Source organism: Lithobates pipiens, unplaced genomic scaffold (genome assembly GCF_037356315.1).
Source record: "Lithobates pipiens isolate NorthernLeopardFrog02 unplaced genomic scaffold, aLitPip1_a1.2 Scaffold_13, whole genome shotgun sequence".
Taxonomy (NCBI): Eukaryota; Metazoa; Chordata; class Amphibia; order Anura; family Ranidae; genus Lithobates; species Lithobates pipiens.
This window is the reverse complement of record NW_027507718.1, coordinates 339264744-339286727: the sequence shown is the minus strand read 5'-3', so window position 1 is coordinate 339286727 and position 21984 is coordinate 339264744.

Sequence of the window (21984 nt, the reverse complement as noted above, 5' to 3'; positions counted from 1 at the left end):
CAGTGGACAATAAGTTCGTGAGTATGCTAGTCCGGCGGACTAAGAATGACGCATGCTCAGAAGCAAGTACGAAAAGGAAGCTATTGGCTACTGGCTGTTGAACTTCCTTTTTCTAGTTCCGTCGTACGCGCGGTACGTCATCGCGCTAGCAATCGCCAGACTTTCCGTGTGTCCGTGTGTGGCCAAGTCCGTTCGGTAGAAAGTCCGCCGGACTAAGTACGCCGGACAATTCGATCGTGTGTACGTGGCATTAGGGGTATAATATGCTCTATGTATTAGCATCAGACCTGAGATTTTCTATGCAGGGTATACCGATACCAAGTACCCCCTCTCTAATACCTTCCTCCATTGCTCTTCCGTAATTTCTCCTAGATCTTCTTCCCAGTTTCCCCTACTCTTGAGGAGTTCTGGTCCTTCAATACTTTCACTACATATATATGGGTATATTTCCGATATAAATCCCTTTTTCTTACTCAGGCTAAATATTTTTTGAAGTATAGGGTTTTTATTCCATTCCAGCCCTTGTTTATCAAACTGAACATTCAAGGCATGCCTGATAGTGATGGCCGAACGGTTCGCCCGGCGGTCGTTTCGCGGCGAATTTCCGACTTTCGCCGTCCGCGGGTTCGAACGCCTTTTTCCGTCGTTCGCCCCGGCGGACTTACGTGTTTAATGTATACAAGAACTTTAACCTTTCGTGACACGTTTATCATGTGTTACAGGACAACCAATTGAGACATGACAGCTCATGGACACTTGGACATTCCCCCTAACCTATAAATACACCCGATCCGGTGGCCATTTTACATTCTTTCTTCTGTCACTGTAGGGAAAGGATCCTGTGTGGAGTAGGGACAGAGAAAACGCTAGCTATTTGGTACACAAAAGTTCTTTTCAGGACTGGTATAGGTGTTAGGTCAGCAGCCTGAGTTTCTTTTGTCAGTTTAGATAAAGGGACAGAGCGCTGTATGCTGCTATTTTAGGGACAGCTCAGCCAGATTAGTCTTTCTTCATCATCATCATCATCATCATCATTAGCTGTTACTATCAGGTCCACAAAAGAGCTGTTCCAGCTAATCGTTCCAGCCTACTCTTTTTTGCCAATTTGTATAGGGACAGGCAGGAAGCAGTGTGTCAGGCAGTGAGGATAATTTTAAAGACTTGCTGTTACTATTAGTTCCACAAAGGTTCTTTTCAGGACTGGTATCAGTGGTACGGTAATAGGCTTGTACACGTATAATATTCTTTCTTCCAAATATAGAAAGAATATTATACTTGACTGCTGCCCTTCTGCTGCAGTCTGCTAATCATTCACAACTCACTTGTTCCACAAAGCTCTTTATCAGGACTGGTAACTTGGTCTGTCTAGGGTGCTACGGTACATAGGCTTGGGTGCGGTACAGTCTGCTGTTCTGTAAGGACCGCTATCGGTCCACAATACATAGGGTTGCCGTGCACTACTGCTGACCGCTGCCCTATACTGCAGCAGTCCTTCATTGGTATAGGGACTGACGTACAGTCTGCTAATCACTAACACACAACCTGCTTGGTCCACAAAAGTTCTTATAAGGACTGGTAACTTGGTATAGGGTGCTACGGTACATAGGCCTGAGTGCGTTACAGTCTGCTGTTCTGTAAGGACCGCTATCGGTCCACAATACATAGGGTTGCCGTGCACTACTGCTGACCGCTGCCCTATACTGCAGCAGTCCTTCAGCGGTATAGGGACTGACGCACAGTCTGCTAAACACTAACACACAACCTGCTTGGTCCACAAAAGTTTTTATAAGGACTGGTAACTTGGTATAGGGTGCTACGGTACATAGGCCTGAGTGCAGTACAGTCTGCTGTTCTGTAAGGACCGCTATCGGTCCACAATACATAGGGTTGCCGTGCACTACTGCTGACCGCTGCCCTATACTGCAGCAGTCCTTCATTGGTATAGGGACTGACGTACAGTCTGCTAATCACTAACACACAACCTGCTTGGTCCACAAAAGTTCTTATAAGGACTGGTAACTTGGTATAGGGTGCTACGGTACATAGGCCTGAGTGCGTTACAGTCTGCTGTTCTGTAAGGACCGCTATCGGTCCACAATACATAGGGTTGCCGTGCACTACTGCTGACCGCTGCCCTATACTGCAGCAGTCCTTCATTGGTATAGGGACTGACGTACAGTCTGCTAATCACTAACACACAACCTGCTTGTTCCACAAAAGTTCTTATAAGGACTGGTAACTTGGTATAGGGTGCTACGGTACATAGGCTTGAGTGCGGTACAGTCTGCTGTTCTGTAAGGACCGCTATCGGTCCACAATAGATAGGGTTGACGTGCACCACTGCTGACCGCTGCCCTATACTGCAGCAGTCCTTCAGCGGTATAGGGACTGACGTACAGTCTGCTAAACACTAATACACAACCTGCTTGGTCCACAAAAGTTCTTATAAGGACTGGTAACTTGGTATAGGGTGCTACGGTACATAGGCTTGAGTGCGGTACAGTCTGCTGTTCTGTAAGGACCGCTATCGGTCCACAATAGATAGGGTTGACGTGCACCACTGCTGACCGCTGCCCTATACTGCAGCAGTCCTTCAGCGGTATAGGGACTGACGCACAGTCTGCTAAACACTAACACACAACCTGCTTGGTCCACAAAAGTTTTTATAAGGACTGGTAACTTGGTATAGGGTGCTACGGTACATAGGCCTGAGTGCGTTACAGTCTGCTGTTCTGTAAGGACCGCTATCGGTCCACAATACATAGGGTTGCCGTGCACTACTGCTGACCGCTGCCCTATACTGCAGCAGTCCTTCATTGGTATAGGGACTGACGTACAGTCTGCTAATCACTAACACACAACCTGCTTGGTCCACAAAAGTTCTTATAAGGACTGGTAACTTGGTATAGGGTGCTACGGTACATAGGCCTGAGTGCGTTACAGTCTGCTGTTCTGTAAGGACCGCTATCGGTCCACAATACATAGGGTTGCCGTGCACTACTGCTGACCGCTGCCCTATACTGCAGCAGTCCTTCAGCGGTATAGGGACTGACGCACAGTCTGCTAAACACTAACACACAACCTGCTTGGTCCACAAAAGTTCTTATAAGGACTGGTAACTTGGTATAGGGTGCTACGGTACATAGGCCTGAGTGCAGTACAGTCTGCTGTTCTGTAAGGACCGCTATCGGTCCACAATACATAGGGTTGCCGTGCACTACTGCTGACCGCTGCCCTATACTGCAGCAGTCCTTCATTGGTATAGGGACTGACGTACAGTCTGCTAATCACTAACACACAACCTGCTTGTTCCACAAAAGTTCTTATAAGGACTGGTAACTTGGTATAGGGTGCTACGGTACATAGGCTTGAGTGCGGTACAGTCTGCTGTTCTGTAAGGACCGCTATCGGTCCACAATAGATAGGGTTGACGTGCACCACTGCTGACCGCTGCCCTATACTGCAGCAGTCCTTCAGCGGTATAGGGACTGACGTACAGTCTGCTAAACACTAATACACAACCTGCTTGGTCCACAAAAGTTCTTATAAGGACTGGTAACTTGGTATAGGGTGCTACGGTACATAGGCTTGAGTGCGGTACAGTCTGCTGTTCTGTAAGGACCGCTATCGGTCCACAATAGATAGGGTTGACGTGCACCACTGCTGACCGCTGCCCTATACTGCAGCAGTCCTTCAGCGGTATAGGGACTGACGCACAGTCTGCTAAACACTAACACACAACCTGCTTGGTCCACAAAAGTTTTTATAAGGACTGGTAACTTGGTATAGGGTGCTACGGTACATAGGCCTGAGTGCGTTACAGTCTGCTGTTCTGTAAGGACCGCTATCGGTCCACAATACATAGGGTTGCCGTGCACTACTGCTGACCGCTGCCCTATACTGCAGCAGTCCTTCATTGGTATAGGGACTGACGTACAGTCTGCTAATCACTAACACACAACCTGCTTGGTCCACAAAAGTTCTTATAAGGACTGGTAACTTGGTATAGGGTGCTACGGTACATAGGCCTGAGTGCGTTACAGTCTGCTGTTCTGTAAGGACCGCTATCGGTCCACAATACATAGGGTTGCCGTGCACTACTGCTGACCGCTGCCCTATACTGCAGCAGTCCTTCAGCGGTATAGGGACTGACGCACAGTCTGCTAAACACTAACACACAACCTGCTTGGTCCACAAAAGTTCTTATAAGGACTGGTAACTTGGTATAGGGTGCTACGGTACATAGGCTTGAGTGCGGTACAGTCTGCTGTTCTGTAAGGACCGCTATCGGTCCACAATAGATAGGGTTGACGTGCACCACTGCTGACCGCTGCCCTATACTGCAGCAGTCCTTCAGCGGTATAGGGACTGACGTACAGTCTGCTAAACACTAATACACAACCTGCTTGGTCCACAAAAGTTCTTATAAGGACTGGTAACTTGGTATAGGGTGCTACGGTACATAGGCTTGAGTGCGGTACAGTCTGCTGTTCTGTAAGGACCGCTATAGGTCCACAATAGATAGGGTTGACGTGCACCACTGCTGACCGCTCACCTATACTGCAGCAGTCCTTCAGCGGTATAGGGACTAAGAGTTTTGTCACAGGGTCATTTAAAAAATGACATGCAGAGGAAGAGGCAGGCCCTTCCGCAGGGGTGGTAGGGGTAGGGCAGGAGCAACAGGCTTGAGCCAAAGTGGGAAGTTGCAGAAGGTGCGTTCAATTACTTTAAAGGATGCACCAGACTTGGTTGAGTGGCTCGCTCAGCCTTACTCTTCTGCACCCTCCTCATCCTCTCGATCTGCACCCTCTTCTTCACTCTCTGCTATGTGCACCCCCAAAGACACTACCACCAACAACACGACCACCACCACCACCACCACATACCTTCCGCTTGAGTCACTGGAATTATTTTCCGATCCATATCAAGAGGACATTTCTGATGCGCAGCCACTCTTGGTATTGGATCAGGAAGAGGAGGTAGCAACAAGCGCTACTCAGCAGTCTGACGCCAGTACCCAGATCAGCCCAAGGAGGAGGTTGGTCCCCGGTGTTGCTGCCTACTCTACTTATAGCGGTGGGGAAGGTGACGTTGATGATGACGTGTCTAGTGATGTCACGTGGGTGCCCACAAGAGAGGAAGAGGAGGGGAGTTCAGAGGGAGATATGGACCAGCAGATAGGGAGGAGAAGCAGCAATGACTTACATTGCACAGCAGGGACAAAGCAGACTGCAAATGTATCAGGAGCGAGTCATCGACCATGTACGGTCACATCTGGCGCTCCCAGGACACCGGCACATGGCTCCGCAGTGTGGGCTTTTTTTAACGTGTCCGCTGCTGACAATAGCGTTGCCATCTGCAATCTTTGCAGTCAACGCGTTAGTCGCGGTAAGCCCAATACTCACCTAGGGACGACCGCCTTAAGAAGGCACATGAGCAGCCATCACCGAGCCCAGTGGGAGCAACGGAACACACAAAGCCACACTGCAGGCTCTCACCGTCCAGCCTCGTCTTCTACTTCTCCTTCTCCTCTCTCCTCACAATTGTCCTCCACTCCACCTTCCATCACGCCAAGCTCACATTTTTCTGCAAAAAGGCAGGCTTCCGTGGGCCTAATGTTTGAGCGTAAAAAAATGATGACGCCGGATAACCCTCTTGCCCAACGGTTGGCGGCTGGCTTGTCAGAACTCATAGCCCGCCAACTACTGCCATATAAACTGGTGGACTCGGAGGCCTTTCGCAAATTTGTGGCCATTGGAACACCACAATGGAAGGTCCCAGGAAGGAAGTATTTCTCAGAGAAGGGCATCCCAGAGCTATATGGCCATGTTCAGCGGCAAGTGAATGTATCTCTGGCACACAGTGTCGGTGCCAAGATACATCTGACCACAGACACGTGGTCTAGCAAACACGGGCAGGGAAGGTATATCAGTTTTACTGCCCACTGGGTGAACCTTCTGACGGCCGTCAAGCATGTAACCCGTGGCACCCGTGTAGATTTGGTTTTACCGCCACGGATTGCATGCAGGCCTGACTCTTCTTCTCCTCCTCCTACTCCATCCTCCTCCCTCTCCTCCTCAGCTGCCTCCTCCTTTTCCGCTGCTAGCGTCTCTTCCACTGCACCGCCCAAGCTCCCCAGAACCTATTCCACATGCCAGGTGAGACGTTGCCATGCCGTGCTGCGTCTGTTGTGCCTGGAAGCAAAGAGCCACACTGGCCCGGCACTCCTTTCAGCTTTGCGTTCACAGGCAGATGAGTGGCTAACACCGCTCAATTTGACAGTTGGTAAAGTGGTGTGTGACAACGGTGCCAATCTGCTTAGCGCATTGAAACAGGGCAAAATCACGCACGTGCCGTGCATGGCACACGTCTTAAACTTGGTCGTGCAGCGATTCCTTGTCAAATACCCTGGGGTCCAGGACATCTTGCGGCAGGCAAGGAAAATCTCGGCCCATTTCAGAAGATCTTACACGGCCATGGCTCGCCTTGCTGACATTCAGCGGCGACACCATCTGCCGGTCAGACGTCTTATTTGCGATTGCCCGACGCGATGGAACTCAACCTTCTATATGCTTGATAGGCTGCTCCAGCAGAAACGTGCAGTTAACGTCTACCTGTATGAACTCTGCGAAAGAAACGGTTCTGGGGAGCTGGGTTTTTTTTCACCGCGCCAGTGGCTGCTCATGCGCGACACATGCAGACTTCTGCGGCCATTTGAGGAGATCACCAAACTGGTCAGTCGCAGCCATGGCGCCATCAGTGACATGGTACCTTATGCCTTCTTTCTGGAGCGTGCATTGCGTCGTGTCATTGATCAGGCTGTGGAGGAGCAGGAGCGGGAAGATGAGGAAGTCGCAATGCTGGATGAATTCCCAGGGGGGGCTACTCTATCTGAGACAAGTCAACAACAGGAGTCTGATGAGGAGTCAGAGGAGGATGGTGCCGGGGCGGATGAGCAGGAGCAAGAAGAGCATGCTTTAAACCTTTCTGGGATCCCTGTTGTGCGAGGATGGGGAGAGGAGAATGAAGAGGACGACATTATCCTGGATGATGAGCAGGAGCCAGGCCACCACACCGCTTCCACTTTAGTGCAAATGGGGGCCTTCATGCTCCAGTGTTTTAATAGGGACCCCCGTATAAAAAGCATGAGGGTCAAGGACCAGTACTGGGTGGCAACGTACTTAGACCCCCGGTACAAACACAAAATGGCGGAAATGTTACCGCCGTCGCAGAGGGCTGTCAGAATGCAGCACTTCCAGGCCTTGCTTCGAGAAATGCTGCATTCTGCTTTTGCGTGCGCTGGCAGAGGAGCAATTCCCACTCCCAGAGAAGGATTTGCGGGTACCAATCCAACAGCGCCTGCAAGAAGAGGCCGGTTTGAAGATGTGTTGGTGACTTCGGATATGAGGTCATTCTTTCAGCCGACCCATCGACAGGTGTCATCCGGATCCAGCATCAGGGAACGCCTAGACCGTCAGGTGTCCGACTACATTGGGTTAACGGCCGATGTGGACGCTCTGAGGAGTGATGAACCCCTAGACTACTGGGTGGGCAGGCTTGACCTCTGGCCAGAGCTTGCCCAATTTGCAATCGAACTGTTGGCTTGCCCCTCATCCAGTGTCCTGTCCGAAAGGACGTTCAGCGCAGCAGGGGGGATTGTGACCGATAAGCGTACTCGCCTAGCTCACCACAGTGTTAACTACCTCACATTTCTAAAAATGAATGAGGCATGGATCTCGGAGGAATTCAACACATGTGATCAGTAGACCATGTATATGTCTATAAACAATTTTTGGAATCAAGCACACAGACCTTCTTAATTCATTTGGCTCACTTCCCTGACCCAAAAAAGCACACCGTACTATATGCCCCTACCCTCCTCTTTGAAGAGGTTGAGCGGTGTCATATTTCTACTGGGGCTGCTTATTATGAGGGGTTCCCACCATCCCTGTGCTGTGCTGACTTCCTCCTGGGTGTTCTTATTATGAGGGGCTCCCACCATCCCTGTGCTGTGCTGACTTCCTCCTGGGGGTTCTTATTATGAGGGGATCACACCATCCCTGTGCTGTGCTGACTTCCTCCTGGGGCTGCTTACGGTGCTGCTGTCAGCGCTGTATGTCACGGAGCTGCTGTCAGCGCTGTATGTCACGGAGCTGCTGTCAGCGCTGTATGTCACGGAGCTGCTGTCAGCGCTGTATGTCACGGAGCTGCTGTCAGCGCTGTATGTCACGGAGCTGCTGTCAGCGCTGTATGTCACGGAGCTGCTGTCAGCGCTGTATGTCACGGAGCTGCTGTCAGCGCTGTATGTCACGGAGCTGCTGTCAGCGCTGTATGTCACGGAGCTGCTGTCAGCGCTGTATGTCACGGAGCTGCTGTCAGCGCTGTATGTCACGGTGCTGCTGTCAGCGCTGTATGTCACGGAGCTGCTGTCAGCGCTGTATGTCACGGAGCTGCTGTCAGTGCTGTATGTCACGGAGCTGCTGTCAGCGCTGTATGTCACGGAGCTGCTGTCAGCGCTGTATGTCACGGAGCTGCTGTCAGCGCTGTATGTCACGGTGCTGCTGTCAGCGCTGTATGTCACGGAGCTGCTGTCAGCGCTGTATGTCACGGAGCTGCTGTCAGCGCTGTATGTCACGGAGCTGCTGTCAGCGCTGTATGTCACGGAGCTGCTGTCAGCGCTGTATGTCACGGAGCTGCTGTCAGCGCTGTATGTCACGGAGCTGCTGTCAGCGCTGTATGTCACGGAGCTGCTGTCAGCGCTGTATGTCACGGAGCTGCTGTCAGCGCTGTATGTCACGGAGCTGCTGTCAGCGCTGTATGTCACGGAGCTGCTGTCAGCGCTGTATGTCACGGAGCTGCTGTCAGCGCTGTATGTCACGGAGCTGCTGTCAGCGCTGTATGTCACGGTGCTGCTGTCAGCGCTGTATGTCACGGAGCTGCTGTCAGCGCTGTATGTCACGGAGCTGCTGTCAGTGCTGTATGTCACGGAGCTGCTGTCAGCGCTGTATGTCACGGAGCTGCTGTCAGCGCTGTATGTCACGGAGCTGCTGTCAGCGCTGTATGTCACGGTGCTGCTGTCAGCGCTGTATGTCACGGAGCTGCTGTCAGCGCTGTATGTCACGGAGCTGCTGTCAGCGCTGTATGTCACGGAGCTGCTGTCAGCGCTGTATGTCACGGAGCTGCTGTCAGCGCTGTATGTCACGGAGCTGCTGTCAGCGCTGTATGTCACGGTGCTGATGTCAGTGCTCTGTATTACGGTGCTGCTGTCAGTGCTCTGTATCTCCTGCACCCTCTTGTTTGCCTACCCTGGTCCCTGACCTTCCCTCTCCTCCATTGCCTTCATTAGCTCCATAGTCCTGAATTGTCAGAACAATTTCCCAAATAAAAAAAAAATGCTTGTAGTTATCGATCCCAAATTCACCTCATACATGTATTATGCTATTGTCCAGGTGGTGGGACTACGTGCTACCCCCTAATAATTACCCCGTGGCCGCAAATTCGACCTAAAGGTTTGCGAAATTCGCCTCCCATTGAAGTCAATGGAGCCCGCGGCGAACGGTCGTTTTCGCGAACGTTTGTGTCCGTTCGCGTTTCGCGTTCGCGAAACGTCCCGTCGGAAGTTCGTCCATCACTAATGCCTGACTTGTAAATATTTATAGAATGATTGTTTGGGTATTTCATATTCTGCTCGCAAAGCTGTAAATATTTTTAAAATACTTCCCTCATATAGTTGTCACAACTTAACAATCCCCTTTATTTCCCACTCCTTGATCTTCCCTTTGGTTACCAATTCTTGAAGGTTCCTGTTATTGCAGAGTGGGGTATACTCTGTCACACCTTGTTGACCACTCAGCAGCTTCACAGCTTTCCATACCCTTGTGGCTAACTTTACTGTGGGGTTTCTATTAACAAAAGAGTTTGCCTCTAATACCTCTATCAGTGTCTTATGGAGTGCCCCTGATGTCATTGATCCCCACTCTTCTTGATCTTTACTGCCCCATAAATGTTGTAATTGTGCTGCCAAAAAGTAACTCAGTGCATGCAGTACTGCCATACCCCCCTCCCTTAATGGCAATTGTAGTGTTTGCAGTCTTATCCTGGCCTGACCTCCTTTCCAAATCAATTCCCTAAACAGTGTATCTATTTTTTTAAACCATTTCTTGTCAATCCATATAGGAGAATTATGCAATAAATATAATAATTGTGGCAACCACAGCATTTTAATAAGATTGCATCTCCCTGCCACTGATAAGGGAAGTTGCCGCCAGATTTCAATTTTACTTTTAAATTTAGCCGGGAGGGGTATTAAGTTGTCGCCTATAAACTTCCAGTTGAGGTATCTCTGACACTATTTGGTCCTCAATGGGATCAATCGGCATAAGTGACGATTTCTCACAGTTTATTACCAGGCCAGAGAGACTTCCAAATTTTCCAAAGATGTCTATCACCTGCCCGAGGGATCGCCCCATATCCCCCAGGAAGAGGAGAACATCATCGGCATAAAGTGCAATTCTTTATTCGCCTGATCTTCTTAAGAACCCTTTAATACTCAAACTCGATCTTACTGCTATAGCCAATGGCTCCATGGCTAGCGCAAAAATAAGGGGGGACAATGGGAACCCCTGTCTTGTCCCTCTTTCCAATAGAATCTTGCCCGAGTAGTCATTATTGACCCTAATTCTAGCACTTGGTCCGTTCAATACTTTTCCTTCAATACCCGCCAGATATACTCCCACTCCAGGCTATCAAAAGCCTTAACTAAATCCAGAGACACAAAAAGAAGAACAACTGGTCTATAATGACGTGTAGTGAATAATGAGTGGGATTGTCCTCTAACCTCCAACACAGTATAAATAAAAAGATTGTGTGGGTCCCCACAGAAGGTTGACCCCAAAGAAAAGTGAGGATCACTGAGGAACAATAACCACTAGTACATAACCATTTCCAAAAATTTAATTCATAAAAAATTCTTTACTACCCAACATTGATTATGAAAATTCATAAATATATCACTGAAACACGTAAGACATAATATGTGGAAGGGCCACCTTAGAAAGAACCTTTATAAAGTTCACTGCCAGGATTCGGAAGCAGTCTCCGATCCAGGCAGGCACTGACCTACGGGGGACATAAACACACAGACAAACCTGTGTTTACAAAAAACATAAAACATATACAACGTCCAGACCCAGTGGGATCCGACGCTGGTCCCAAAAACGTATAGAAAATTTTAAATTAAGTATTAAATTAAGCCAGGCGGCTGAGTGATCAGCATAAGCCTGGCAATATGGGGCCAGAATCGGATCGCCCCCGGTTGCTCGAGCCGACAGAAATGAAGATTAGACAGAAGCTGGCCAGGAGAATATTCAAAATGACACTGTACTACCAAATATCAACCATAACCCCCTTAATGCAACTGGCATAGTTTTATATCCACACTAATTACCGTGTGTAATTACCATTATGTCATCAGTTAATGTATAGCAACAGATTGCATATTGGACCTATATGGATATTGGGACACTGATAGTAAGAGTCTAGAAACATGCCGCTATATAGTCATATCAAAGTTCCAAATGTGGATGACTTACTTTTTCAAATAAACATTCTTATACAGTCTTATATCAGGTGTTTAACCGCTGGTGCATGCATGTCCATAACATCCACAACAGTCACAGCGTTCACATGAACAAGTCAGCTGTATTGAAATATGGGTACTTGCGTGCAGAGGCGTAACTAGAACCTTCAGGGCCCTGGTGCAAGAAATCTTGGAGGGGCCCCCTGACCTGCGGCCAGGGTCCTTTCCACTGATCCCGGGGGCAGCAGGACCTGGATAGGAGGGGGAACAAATCCCCTCCATTTTTCCACCTGCAGCCACTGAATGCCTATCAGAGGGAGAAGAGGAGAAGCAGGTTTTTAGTGGCTGCAGGAGAAAAATGGAGGGGATTTGTTCCTCTAAATGCCCCCCTATCCAGGTGTTCAGGGGCAACATGTGCGCTATTGCAATTGTGCCCCTGGGATGAGTGGCAGCAGTGGGGATGGGATCAGTGGCAGCAGTGGTGGTCAGGGAGGGATAGAATCAGTGGCATCGGTGGTTGTGGTGTGGGATGGTATGAGTGGCAGTGGTGAGATAGAGATTGGATCAGTGGCACTGGTAGGGGGGGTGGGATCAGTGGCAGCAGTGATGGCTGGGCAGGGATGGGATCAATGGCAGCGGCGTTTATGACTGCCAGCTGTGAGGGGGATGGAATCAGTGGCAAGGGTTGTGGTTGGGGGGTGGGATCCGTGGTAGGGGGGATTTAATGGGATGAGTGGCAGAGGTGGTGGGGGGAAAGAGATTAGTGCAATGGTGATGGTTGGAGGGGGATGGGATAAGTGGCAGCGGTGGGGGGCATTGGATGAAATGAGTGGCAGCAGTGGTTGGAGGATGGGATCCATGGTGAGGCTGGTACTTGGGGGATGGGATGAGTGGTGGGGAGGGGAATGGTATCAGTGGCAGGTGTGGTAATAGTGGGGAGGGGCAGTGGTGGTGGTGTGGGGGTAGTCAGTGGCAGTGTTGTGGAGGTGATCAGTGGCAGTGTTGTGGGGGGTATCAGTGGCAGTAGCGGTGTTGTGGGGGGTATCAGTGGCAGTAGCGCTGTATAACTGGCGCAGTGTTGTGGGGGAGTATCAGTGGCAGTAGCGGCGTTGTGGGGGAGTATCAGTGGCAGTAGTGGGGGGTATCAGTGGCAGTAGCGGTGTTGTGGGGGGTATCAGTGGCAATAGCGGTGTATCAGTAGCGGTGTTGTGGGGGAGTATCAGTGGCAGTAGCGGTGTTGTGGGGGAGTATCAGTGGCAGTAGTGAGGGGTATCAGTGGCAGTAGCGGTGGTGTGGGGGGGTATCAGTGGCAGTAGCAGTGGTGTGGGGGGGTATCAGTGGTAGTAGCGGTGGCGTGGGGGGTATCAGTGGCAGTGGCGGTGGTGTGGGGGGTATCAGTGGCAGTGGCAGGGGTGTGGGGGGTATCAGTGGCAGTAGCGGTGGTGTGGGGGGTATCAGTGGCAGTAGCGGTGGTGTGGGGGGGTATCAGTGGGAGTAGCGGTGTTGTGGGGGGTATCAGTAGTGGTGTTGTGGGGGAGTATCAGTGGCAGTAGTGGTGGTGTGGGGGGGTATCAGTGGCGGTGGTGTGGGGGGTATCAGTGGCAGTAGTGGTGGTGTGGTGGGGGGGTTTATCAGTGGCGGTGGTAAGGGGGGTATCAGTGGCGGTGGTGTGGGGGGTATCAGTGGCAGTAGTGGTGTTTTGGGGGAGTATCAGTGACAGTAGCGGTGGTGTGGGAGGTATCAGTGGCAGTGGCGGTGGTGTGGGGGGTATCAGTGGCAGTGGCGGTGGTGTGGGGGGTATCAGTGGCAGTGGCGGTGGTGTGGGGGGTATCAGTGGCACTGGCGGTGGTGTGGGGGGTATCAGTGGCAGTGGCGGTGGTGTGGGGGGTATCAGTGGGAGTAGCGGTGGTGTGAGGGGTATCAGTGGGAGTAGCGGTGGTGTGGGGGGTATCAGTGGCAGTAGCGGTGGTGTGGGGGGTATCAGTGGGAGTAGCGGTGTTGTGGGGGGTATCAGTGGCAGTAGCGGTGGTGTGGGGGGTATCAGTGGGAGTAGTGGTGGTGTGGGGGGGTATCAGTGGCGGTGGTGAGGGGGGTATCAGTGGCGGTGGTGAGGGGGTATCAGTGGCGGTGGTGAGGGGGGTATCAGTGGCAGTAGTGGTGGTGTGGGGGGCTATCAGTGAAGTGGTGGTGGTGTGTGTGGGGAATAAGTGGCAGGGTTGATATTGAGAGATGATGCTGCTACTCACTTCCAGATCACTTGGTTTCCCTCCTTGCTGAGAGTACGCTCGAGTGCAGGCTGAGCAGGAGAAGATGGGCGGGGTCTGTGCCCGTGAGGATGCTGCAGGCAAAGAGAGAAGATGGGCGGGGTCTGTGCCCGTGAGGATGCTGCAGGCGAAGACAGAGAAGATGGGCGGGGTCTGTCCCTGTGAGGACGCTGCAGGTGAAGACAGAGAAGATGGGCGGGGATTGTGCCCATGAGTGCACTGTAGGCGGAGACAGAGAAGATGGGCGGGAACTGGGTCCGTGAATGCGGGAGGAGAGGATAGGTGGAGCAGCTGGAGAATGGGCGGAGCAGACGGAGAGGATAGGCGGAGCAGACGGAGACTCCCCGTAAATGACCAGTTCTATATCCCGGGCAGCGGCGGGCCCCCCTACAGTGGCGGAACTCAAGGGCCCAGTCGCAAATGCGACTGGTGCGACCCTGGTAATTCCGCCACTGCTTGCGTGGATCACGACTCCTCTCGGTCTTAAATAAGACATTCAGGTCACGAATCGCCATGCAGAGGTGCCTCACCTAGCGCAGCAATCCTGCATGCGCTGATATACAGATGCCGGCATAGATGGACTCCTAGTCAGCTCGTATTCAGTCTTGTGTCCTATACCGGCCGGCTCACAGCCTCATGGGGTATCCCCTCCGCTGCTTCGCAGTGTGACGTCCAGACGGAAATGACGTCAACACGTTTCACAAACAATAGTGTGTAGCTTCATCTGGACGTAATGAGCATGCGCGGGTACTCCCTTATATTTGGTCCACCTCCCGCAGCAATGCTCAAGCATTAAAATCTAAAGGAGTACTCCCCGCCAGTGCACAAAAGGAAGCATACCTTAAACTTCAGCAGAACAAAGTCCATGTTCATATTTTATCAGAGAACCTCTTCATCATATCCAAAGACAGCAGTCACAGTTTTATGGTACATTAACTATTGTTAATATTTTCCCCAATTTCTTATGGGATTATTCTGAGGGACACATGCCAGAACTTATAAATGCCAGACAGGATTGATAAATCGCATATGGGCAGATCAAGTAAACAGCTTCAATATAAAGTATCTATTACTGGAAAAGCTTAAGAAAAGGCATAAGAAAAAGGACAGAAAGGAAAGAGTGACAAAGATCAGACAAACCAAAGGACAGGACAGTGACAGTGAATTATACTGTAACACTTCAAACTATATGGTTATTGAACAATTGTTTCTCTCTATAAATATAGATATACGTGGGTAAATCTACAATATATGTATATTGGCCAACTAATTATAATGGAATATTACAAAAGGAAAATTGTCTAAATTACAGAATGAAGGACCACCGTTAACTCAGTATACACATAATATTTTGATGAAAATCTACCCATTACCGTATTTATCATATATGAACCAACAACAACTGAAGTTATCATAAATGTAAAAACAGCTGATCAAAGGGGATATCAATATTCACCATAAAAATTCTGTCACATACCAGTGATCTGAAATTATACAGAGAGAAATGGTTGTAAGCTCAATTTTTCTATAGGTGTCTGCAAATTAGGAAATACCCTCCTAATATTCATACTCGTTGACCGACCAGGAATAAATCCTGTCTGGTCTGGGTGTTTGAGTTTCAAAATAATTTTATTTAACCTAACTGCCATTACCTTGGCCAGGATTTTGGCATCTGAGCAGAGTAGGGAAATTGGTCTATAGGACGTGGTGTCCAAGGGATCTTTCCCCTCTTTTGGCAAAACTATTATTGTTGCCTCCATCATAGAGGTAGGTAATTTTCCCTCTGTTTCTGCCCAGTTCAACACTTTAAGGAGCTCTGGGAGCAATACCTTCCCATAGTGTTTATATGTTTCCACTGGCAGACCATTTGGTCCTGGAGATTTCTGATTAGCCATCTCCATTACTGCTTGTTGTATTTCCTCCAGAGTTATCGGGGCCTCCATTCCTTCATTATCGGTATCCGTGAGAGCCAGTATTTCAATGTTCTCAAAGAACACATCCAATTCCTCACTCTCTGCATCCCACTGCAACCTATAAAGTCCTTCATAATAATCTTTAAATGTGGCCGTAATCTCCGACACCTGGGTTGAAATTCCTCCCGCTGTCATCCTAATCGCGGGGACTGCAGAGGGGGAGGAGTTCCTTTTCATCAGATGTGCTAGCATCCATCCTACACTTTCCCACTCTCCGAATGCTGCTTATTTCTTAAAAAAATGTTTATTCTCTATTTTCCTAATCACTGCTGCCTTATATTCCTGTTGTCCTCTTTGTTTCTCCGGGGATGGATCTTCCACATATTCCCTTTCTGCTTTCACCAGCTCCCCCCTGATCCCATTTTCCCACTCTCTTGATACCTTTTTAATCTTGGCCACTTGTTGAATTAATATACCCCTAAGGAATGGCCTCAAAGCGTCCCACATCACTCCCCTCATAACTGTACCCTCTTTGAACTCCACAAACTCTTCTAACTTGCTATCTCAGCTGGGCTCTCCATTAGTTCGAGCCAAAACGGGCTCAGCTTCCATACCTTAAATGTTTTTTCCCTCTCCAAATTCAGTGAGATCAGCATCAGTGAGTGATCCTACACCCCCTGTGGTTGGTATGTAATATGCCTTATTATCTGCGCTGCTTCCTCATTACCCAGGGACAAATCTATTCTAGAGAGTGATGAATAAGAGCTTGAGAAACAGGAATATTGCCGAACACCTGGGTTCCGCATCCTCCACACATCAAATAGCCCCGCTTTTTGTGAAAATTGGTGCGGCCGGTGTTCTGGCAGATAGTGTCCTGCCATCATATAGTGTCCGCCCCGTACTGCGCATGCACAGTACGAGGCAGAAGAAGCTTCGGAAAATCTCCGAAGCTGAACGGCGCCTGCGCCGTGAGTGGAGGTGGTGGCCCCACCATCTAAGCGGACATAGGGTTCGGAAAATTAGAGGGACCCTCGCGGGTGAGCTTCGCTCGCCACGCTTCGGGCTTGGCCTCGCTGCACTCGGCTCTTTTTTATTCCTACTCTATGTCCACTTGGATGGTGGGGCTAGAACCTGGACTCACGGCGCAGGTGCCGCTCATCCTCGGCTATTTTCGGAATCTGTGTTGCTGTGTACTGCACATGCGCAGTACACAACGGACACTATCTGATGGGGGACCTTATATGATGGGACACCAACTCTCCGTCATACTGTGTACCTGTATTCCTGGGGGAAACCTATCTAGTTTTTTACTCATAACCTCATTATAATCTCCCACTGCTATTACCGGTATCCCTGTTTTACCCAACATAAATTCCATTCATTTATACATTACTTCTAATTTAAACAGTGGGGGATATAAATATTTTCCAGAACATATTCCCTATTCTCTATTACATATAGTGCAAAAAAATGTACCGACCTGTCTCATCAATGCTTATTTGCATGCAGGAGAACATCACTCCATTTCCTACCATCACACTCACTCCCCTTGAATAAGAGGAGTATACCAAGTGATACTGATATTTAAATCTTCTGGGCTGAAAATTGTTCCTTAGTGAATTTTGTTAAGTGTGTCTCCTGCAGGCAAACCAGCTCTATCGTATATGCCTCCAACGCCTCAAATACTGCAATTCTCTTAGCTGGACTACCCATCCTTCGAACATTCCATGACCCTATGTTTAATAATCTAGACCCCATGATTGAAAAAGAACATGCATGGGGAGGACAGTAGTTCCCATACAAAAATATCTCCTATGCACCCAGTTATAATCAAATATCCTCTCATGTGTGGTCATTACTCTATGTGACATAGTGTTCAGCAAATCTTGTCTACCATTTAGTGTTATAAATCTAAGTCTTCCTTCTACTCGTGTTATAAATAGTTTTATCATAAATTTTGTGATTTTCCCTTTTTTTCCCCCCTTTTTCAACTGAATCGTGAATGATACCATTATTCCACCCCTTTTGTCCCCTCCCATCCCCCCTTCCAATATCCCACCCTCCCACCCTCCTCTCTCCCCCTGTACCTCATTAGGTTAACCCTAGGGGCTCTTTTTGTGACCAATACATACATTCCCACTTTACTCTCCCCCACCCCTGAATCCCTCCTCACATGCTCACCCCCCCCCCCCCCAATCAACAACCCATTTTTAATTAAAAAAAAGTAACCCACACATTCATTACCCCACTGTTTTACTAGGTGTCTTCTCCCTCCCTCCTTTTTTAAGTGTTTATGTGTATCCCTAAAGTGCTTATTTCCCAACAAACCCCACCAATCCCATCCACAATCCAAGTAACCTATTCACCCATCCCTTTTTTCCCCCCTCCTTCATTTCATCAATAATTGGCCCTTTTTTTCCTCCAACCATGCTGTTGCTCCCGCCAGGGAGTCAAAGATCTGTGTACCTCCCAATGCTACCACCCGTAACCGGGCTGGGTATAGCAGTGCATATGTGACATCAAATTTTTGCAGTCTACGTTTTAATCTCCAAGAAATCGGCCCCGCGCTTCTGCAGGTCTGGTGATTAAAATTTTGATGATTTGGGGATTTAAATCCTGTAAAACAGCAGGTTAAAACTTTGAAAGATCAGATGCATAAAATGGTGGAAAAAACTGATGAAATGGAAAATCGTCACCATAGGTCTAATGTAAGATTGTTGGGTCTTTCGGAGAAAAGTGAGGGGCTTAACCCAATCAAATTTCCGGAAAAGGGGTTTGTTGAACTATTTGGAAGAGAGATGTTCTCACAACAATTCCTGATTGAAAGAGCACATAGAATCCCTTTTAGGCCCCCGCCTTCGGGTGGATATCCTAGAGCAATGCTGCTAAAGTTTTTAAATTATAATGATAAGGTAATACCTGTTGCGGAGAGCCAGAGAGACAGGAAATATTTACTATAATGGTATTAAAATCTCAATGTACCCCGATTTTTCAAAACATGTTCTATTTCTAGGTCCGTCAGAATTTTCGAAACAAAAAGTCCGCTGAGGCATACACACGACCGGATTATCCGATGGAATGATTCCGTCTGACCTTTTCTGCCGGAAAGTCCGGTCATGTGTACACGGCATTAGCCTCCCCCTCCACAACCCCTTAAAATGGTTCTAAAGCTAAAACGTTTTTTTGTTTTGTTTTGTTTTTTTACCTTAGTGTATTCCCTGCATTAAGGTGAAAAACATTTTAAAACTTCCTGTGCTGCTCCATGGATCCTTAATTGATCCAGCGATGTGCCCAGTTGCATTTCTTCACTCTTCTCTCCCTCCACTCTTAGGGACTGAGATGATCAATGGCTCCTGATGCTGTCAATCAAATGCCATTGAGAGGGAGCTGGAGCAGAGCTGAGCCATGCTGTGTGTGTGTATGGATGCACACAGCCCTGATCCGGATCGAGCCCACGTCTGCCCCCATAACAAGCAGTTTGCTATAGGGGCAGCTGGAGAATAGGAAAAGTGGACAGCACTCAGGGGGGACCCCAGAAGTGAAGGATTTTTTGGCCACTCTGTGTAAAACCCTTGAACAGATCAGGTAAGTGTAGCTCTACTCTCAGGGAAGCCATTGTAAATATGCCTTGGTTCCTTTTCTCTGTAGATGCCCTGCAGCCAGGCACACATGCACTTTCACTCCTTTGACTCAAAAAACAGTCTAGGGTTGTTGGTTTTGAGGTTTCAGTAGAGGATTTAACTTGGATGGGGATTGAGGAAAGTAGGATACTCCATTAGCTTGCTATAAATAATCTGAGGACACTAAACGTGCTTCTTGAAACTCTGAACACTGTTCCTGTAAGGCAGATAGTGGACAGGTTCTGTAACACAGTGTTGAAGAGGTTGAGCCTTCCTCGATGAACAGTTCAAGCAACAGCCCCTTCACAAGGAAAGGAATGGTATAAACCCCAAACAGAATTCCAGCCACACTGGGTACAGTAAGTCGAACTAAATTTGCCTAACAGAACTGTCTTACCTCGTTGACTTCAATGGGCCCAGACTAAATTTACCTATCCTAGCACCTGACTAGGAGGGTGCTACATAAGTATACATAGGTACACTATAAGTATATTTTTAAAAATGCCTTTAGAAGCACTGTAATACTTCCCCTAACCCCTTAAATAAACCCAAATTATAAACAGAACAAGTAAGGATTATGAATGTTATTGGTATCTGGATCAGAATTAGGAAGTGAGGGAAAATCCCCCCAAAGAGGGCTTCAAACATCCGAAAAAAATTCATCTTCTAGTAGAGTGATTCAGTTTAGCACCCTCGTGACCAACCCTTAACACTTTGGTACTTACTGTGCAGCCCTTGAATCCAAGTGGTCAGTATTTGTGTGGATTTACTTCTCTTTAAAGAGGAAGTAAACCCTGATGGGTTTACTTCCTCTTTCATTCCCTGCAAAGGTAAAGCATAATGGACTACTATGCATCACATAGTAGTCCATTATGTGTCACTTATCTGACACAGGAGCCAGCGAAGTCACCGCTGTCCCCTGTAGTCCGGCACATCCATCTTATCGGTGGGTCACGCTGCTCCGCCGCTGTCATTCGGCGAAGGGCACGGGAGCCGCCACTCGCGGCATATCACCGTTGACCACGGCGCACTCAGTGCGCCTGCGCACCGCTGTCTACGGCGCATGCATCATAGACAGCGGTGCCTGTCTTTTGTCAAATATCTCCTAAACCGTGTAGGTTTAGGTGATATTTCTTGGACCTACAGGTAAGCCTTAATCTAGGCTTACCTGTAGGTCAAAGTTGGTTGTAAGGGTTTACAACCACTTTAAATGCCAGTGATCTCTAGCAGTCTAATGGTCTAATCTCAAAATGTATTGCTCCTAGCAGGCTTCTGGACCATGCAAATATCGAACACATTCTCACAATGGGCACATACTGTAATTTTAAGGTCATAAGGCAGCCAGGTTTTCCATCCAACTAATTTTATAACTGGATGCTTGTCAGGTTTCTTTGCCTACGCACAACCCACCACCTGTGAATAAAAAAATGTAATTGTGCTATAACTTGAATTATTGTATGTACTAGACCTTTACACTCAACACATTATTAAACATCACTTAAATACATTTTCTCTGTCGCTTACCATAGTGCTTTTTTAAATTGGAAATGTTTACTAAGAGGAAGTATATTTTCACATCTTTGCAGCATGACTCGTTGTATGAGTGACCATGGGGAATGAATAGAATCCAACGTCATTACATTTACTCAGTCAGTTTCTACAAAGTAAAAATAAATGTGACAGTTGCACAGACCACACAATGACGTCTGATCTGGCATTCCATTTACTGAATCCATTTAACGTGCAGCCCAGTTAAATGACACATGCAGCCCTGCATTCTTTTTAATGTTATTGAAAAAAAAAACCTTACTTCCAAAGAATGTAGAATATAGTACATCACTGTACCAGTTAAGAAAGAGAAAAATAAAGAGAGAGTAAGTGAAGTTGAGAAAGTAAAAGCAGGAGCTAACTGAATACTATACACAACACAGACTGACCTTCTATAAAATATATTTATCAGTTATACGGAGTGGAACTTGAAACATTCTTGAAATTAATTTGAACATCCATATTTTGCGCAATAGAAATTGGACCAATAGTTCTAAAAAAATGGATTACTGAATCCCTAGGAATAAAACTTTCTTGTTCATACATCACGGGACACAGAGCTCTATCAATTACTTTAGTGGGTTAGATAGTCACCATCAGGTGATTGGACACTGGCAAATCCTAATTACAAGGGTAATAGTTCCTCCCCTATATAACCCCTCCCTTATGAAGAGTACCTCAGTCTTTTCACCAGTGTCTAAGGTGGTTGGTCACATGAAGATGTGCTAAGAAGAGAGCTCTGTTTGATGGTCTATGCGGGGGCCTAGGAGCTATAGAACCGCATCCATGCCTCGGGCCAATAAAAACACCTAAGGCGGATGGTACCTCGTGAAAGAAGAAACAAGGTTTTGCCTGTAATGTCTCTCTCTGAGGACTGGGCTCTGGGATCCAGCACTTTGGGGCGCAAATTAAAAGTTGCTTGAAAAGTTTCTGGCAGAGTCTTCTACAGGTCCAGGGAAGAGGATCCTGTAAGTAGGAACCCAGAACCCTGAAGGTTGGCACAATGTAACCGTGATGGGTGAAGGTTGGATTTGTCTGTTCTGAGCAATCCTGCGACGGGG